Raw genomic sequence first — 5,486 nt, forward strand, 5'->3', positions numbered from 1 at the left:
GCCGTCCCTCCAGCCTCGGGAGAAGAACGCGCGGGCCTGAGCTCCTTCCTGGGCTGTTGCTCTCCAGCAAAAACCGCCACCTACAAGCTTCTCCTTGGTCCCCACCTCCATTCTCCCACCAGCTATACATACTGGCCGCAGGACACGGGGACGTGCAGAACGCATGGAGACACGGGGGGCTTTCTGAGACAGGCTCGCTCGCTCGCTCACCCTTGCTCACTCGACCGCTGATGTGGGCGCCATTCGGGCAAGCCGTCGGAAGTACCCGCTGGCTCCGGTCTCCTCCGGGCCGGTTTACAAACAAGCTCCCTGAGTGGGATCCGCAACCAGCCCTTGGGGCAGCATCCCACCCACGTCCCTGTCTCTCTAAAGATGCCGTGACCACTCGGCCTCCGTGCTGCCACGGAGCCCACATCCACCTGCAGCCACCCACAGCCACCTTCTCCCGACAGCCCTCACGGCAGGGCCATCTTCTTCGCTGCTCTCTCCCCAACAGAGCAAGCCAGATCCCAGTGCGGCTGGGGGGCGGGCTCTGCGACAATTTGGCGACTAAGATGCGAAGGGATGAACTAACTAGCCAGTCTCCCCCTGCAGACTCCTGAGGCTGTTCCCTCTGCTTTGCTTTCGTTCTTTCTCTTTTTGTTTTTGGTTTTGTTTTTGTTGGCCATAAGGCACATGCATTCACTGAAGACAGACTGGAGAGACAGAGGGAAAGTGAGGAATCCCCCTCTGGGGTGGCCATGCTGCAATCCCTTCTCCACTCTCCCGGGATTCTGGGCACGGGCACCTGGAGTGCTTCTCGAGTTGCCACGTTCAGGACTGTAACTGCAGTCGGCCATATGGGAGTCCAGTGCCTTAGCCACGCCCGCCGGCCTCTGCACGCACCTCCTCGCCCTCGTCTAAGTGCCGTGTGTGAAGACAGACACAGCCATAGGTCGCCAGCGCCCTGCTCTGCCCTCAGCAGGGGCCTCCACAACGAGGCAGCACACTGCGCTTTTGCAGGATCCCGGGAAGGCAGGGCAGGGCTGGCGTGGCGCTCGCTCTCGGCAGGGCCCAGTCCCCAAGTCACCTCAGCTGCACTCCACCAACAGCAGAGTAGGGAGGGGAAGAGGACACGGGCCCTTCCTTTCAGGAGAGGTGCCACACGCCGCTCCTGCTTACACCGCCATTAGTTGGAATTTAAACATAAGAGCACGTCTGACTGCAAGGGTCTGGGAGATAGTTCTCACTATGCAGCTAGCAGTCAGGCTGCAGCACCACGGAGGGAGGCCAGAGACGTTGGGGACACTGTCTGGGTGACCCGAGTGTCCTGGCCCCTCACTGCCCTTCCCTAATGTGACCGTTAGTTTCCACAGATGGGAACCTGGGTGTGGTCAGGTGGGCCTGGTGCTGGGCTCGTCCCGCAGACTCCACCTCACAGCTGACATGGTCATTGCAAAGGGGTCCAGTAAGGGTGCCCACGTCCCGGAGGGCACGTTCCCACGTAGTGCGAGGCCAGGGACCGAGTTTCTGAAATGCAATGGATATTGGTAACAATCAACCAGACAGCCTCTTAGGACAATGGTGGCAAGCCGCTCTAGGGCCGCTGTGTGACCAGGGTGACGCGGCCTGCCCAAGCCCGGCGACAGCGAGGGACTCCATAACGAGGTTTTACGGCCTGCAGTAAAAATCCTGCCAAAACACATTCAGGAAGGTGCGGGGCCGCGTATTCATCACGCTGTCCCGGCCGCTATCACAGACACCATCTGGGCTAGCTGGCCTATGAATTCACGACCTGCAGCCAGGTGGGCTACAGGGAATCGGCCAAGCAGGAAGTTAAGGTGTGAAGTGGATTTGGCAGGTTCCACACACGGCCCAGCTCTGAAAGGTGCCATTCTCAGCAGTTACTTTTCTCGTTAAGTTTTCAGTGAAACCTCACATGCAAGGTGCACTTTAACCAGTTATCCCAAGCGAATACGTATGCAGCAATCTCTCAGGTCAAGGACAAGACGCCGCCTCCTCCGGAAGCCTGCGTGTGCCCTTCCCAACCACGAATCTGTTCTCTCCCCAAATAATGACCCTGACTTTGACGAGCGCAGCGTGCTCGCCTCACTTGCCTGTCTGTCACTGAAGTATTTACCCCAGATAACATCGTCCCGTTTATCTGTTTCCGAGCTCTGTACCGTACCGTCCTGGGACCACACACTCAGCGTCGGGGTGTATACTTGGATGCATACTCAACTCTGCTTTTTAAATATTTGTGTGTAAGTATTACAAGCTCCATTTGTTCATTTTCACCACTGAATAGTATTCATCTATTTATTTTACTGCTTTTGGACGTTTTACTATTCCTGGACATGTCGGGTATTTTCTCTTGGACTTGTCTCAGTAATGTTGCGTAGACATTCTCATCTGATCTGACTCTCCACGGCTGGGGTGCTCACACTCGGGGCTCGTGGAGACAGAGCGCCTGGAGGGCACAGAGTCCCGTCCCTCTCCCTGGAGACTCTGACTCTGAGTTGCAGGGAGGCCCATACATTTCCACCCCAACACATCTTTCAGTGACACAGACACTCTGACTCCGGGGCCAGTCCTTGAGTCACACTGCAGAACACAGGCCCAGCCTGGCCACCACGGCTTTGGAAGGGCCGTGAGCTGAGCATAGGTTTACAGTTTTCTTTTACTTCTGTAGTTTACCAGAGCATGAGTGTGCATGCCAGAGAGAGACAGAGACATCCCCAAATGAGGCACGGTCATGCTGCAATCCCTTCTCCTCCATTTCTCTGCCCTTCTGGGGCTCTGAGCACTCACGAGGCTGTGCCTTTCAGGCTGCTGTGGTCATGGTTGGAACCCTGCAGTTGGCCATGTGGTATCCGGCTGCCTTAACCACCAGCCACGGGGCCAGCCCAGTTCTCGTTGTTTTAATTTGTTGGGAAAACAACTCAAAGAAGAACAGTACTTTGTGACACATGAAAATGATACAACGTTGACGTCTCGGTATCCATGGTGTTTCTTCATTGTTGACAAAGCTTGTGCACACGCGCGTGAGGGAGGGAGACACGAGTGCCCACGTTGCGTCCGCGCGTGCCCAGACCCTCTTCTCCAGACTCCAGCCCGTCAGACCTTGGGCGTCCGTGTGCGTGCCTGGGGTGTTTCAGGTTGACAGGGCCAGGGAGTCAAACCGCGGTCACCATGTGGGCCCAGCTCCCAGAGCCACGCATCACGGAGCAGGGCACCGTGGAGCTGGCCCATTGGTCAAACTGGGGTGCACGCAACCTACGGTTTATGGACCGCCTGGGGCTGCCTCAGTGCTCAGCAGAGGCCATAGGCCCACAAGCCTAAAATACTTGCTCTTAGATCTTTTATGGAAAAGGTTTCCTGAAGCTTATGAGTGGAATTGCTGTCGTTGGGACCATTTATGACACTCTTAGCAGATAATGTCCTTTTTTCAAGGTGGTTGTACCACTTTATATCTCCATTAGGAAACAGGATGAAAGTGCCTGTTTCTCCACGTTCTCATCAGCACTTACTCTTGTCAGATTTGTCATTTCAGCCCATCTGCTGGTTGTGCACTGGCAGCTTGTTTTATTTTGTATTTTCCTACTTACCCAGAGAGGTAAACCCATTTCAACTGGCACTTGGGGTTTCTGCTTTAGGAAATGCTGTTTGAGTCTTCCCCCCTTTTCTGTTGGAGTATCTACCCTTTCCTCTACATATTCAGGAAGCAATTCCTTTGTGGTTGATAATATGTTGCAAATGTCCTCTCCCACTCTGGGGCTTGCTTTATTCACCATGTCTTCTGCCGATCAGAAACTTTAAAAACTTTTAAAAAGTTTTAATGTAATGGAACTTTAAACTTTTTTTTGTGTGCTGTTCAAAAACTCATTCTCATATATCATGAAAATATTGTCCTGTATTTGTTTTTAAAGCATTATTATTATTTTAGCTTTCATATTTAGGTCTTGGGTCTGGAGTTGACTTTTTTGTGTATGGTGTGAGGTAGGGGTCCAATTCTATTTTATGGATTTTTAATTGTTCTACATTACTTATTAAAAGACCATGCTTTCCCACAGTTCTGCAAAGCTACTTTTGACATAAGCAAATATATGTTTATGTCTGGGCTAGTTCCTGGGCTTTCAGTTCTGTTCCACTGATCTCTTTACTAATCCTGGTGCTAATATGTCTGCTTCTTTGTTTGTTTAAAATTATTTCATTTATTTTTTAATTTATTATTTTTTTCCACATAAGTTTTGCCAGAGAGAGAGAGAGGGAGAGTAAGAAAGCAAGCTGCCAGGACTCAAACCATAGTGGGCCATGTGGGAATTCTAGCACCTCAACCACCATGCCACCTGCTGGCCCCTATGGCATACCTTTAACATGACTTTGTGCATGTTGAAATTTATCACAGCACATATTCCCACCTGTTCTGCTCTTCCCCAACAGTGCGTTAGCTATTTGGCCCTGGGAGTTTTTCCCCTATAGCAGGGGAATGAAGACAGCCCAGATGCCAGGCCATGGAGGGAGGGATAGGTAAATCGTGATACCTCTAGGTCAGGCAGTACTGGATGGTGACAGAGACAAAGACTAGTAACGTGAATAAAGGATTTTAATATAATACCGAGTGAAAAGAACAGTCTATAAAGTTTTAGAGAATAAAATGATTACATCTATGGGAAAAAGTAGGTGCTTTGGAAAAACAACAGCAATGTATCGTAATGATAATAGGAGTTAGGGATACAGGTGATGGTTTTCCTTTTTTCTATTTCCCAAACTTGCAGTTATATGGTTATGTAACTTTGTAGTAAGAATACAGGGGCTGGCTCTGTAGTCCAGAGGTTAAGGGAGCAGTATCCCACATGGCCGACCACAGTTCGAATCCTGGCCCAGACGCCTGAAGCCACGGCAAGCACATGCGTGTGCGTGCCCCCAGTTCCTAACAGGGTGGAGACGTGGAGGAGAAGGCACTGCTCTGCGACCCCCCCACTGGGGGCTGTTTTCTCCCTCTCTTTCTTTATCTATTTCAGGTGAGTGCACACACCCGCTGACAATTGAAAACAAAAATACAAGTCAAAACAACACTTCCTATTATTGACTGACTCCTTTTCTTCAAAGCAGCTGCCACGTGCAGCCTGTATGCAAATGCGTGGTGGCTGCTCTCATCTGGGTGGGGCCCACGGGGCAGGTGTTCAGCTGTCCTCTCTCCATGAGCAGCGAGCACACCCGGGGCCTGTGCACGTCTCATTTCTCTGTGGCGAGCCTTCGGAAACTCCCCTCCCAGCTGTGCTGGGACACACGGCGTGTTGCACAATGGGCACGTGTGGGAGCTTCAGCCCCTACCCCCAAGTGTGTGCGATGATCGAGTGTCAGTAAAAGTGCCCAGGACTGAGAGGAGGAGGAAGCTCGGAGCGGTGCAGGGGCTTGTCCCAAGCCGTGGGGAGCAGAGCCGAGGCCCACACGCAGCCGGGCCTGCCCCGCGGTCTGCGGTCTCAGCACGCAGCAGCCACGTC

This window comes from Tupaia chinensis, unplaced genomic scaffold (assembly GCF_000334495.1).
Source record: "Tupaia chinensis unplaced genomic scaffold, TupChi_1.0 Scaffold139733_1, whole genome shotgun sequence".
In the NCBI taxonomy this organism is placed as follows: domain Eukaryota; kingdom Metazoa; phylum Chordata; class Mammalia; order Scandentia; family Tupaiidae; genus Tupaia; species Tupaia belangeri.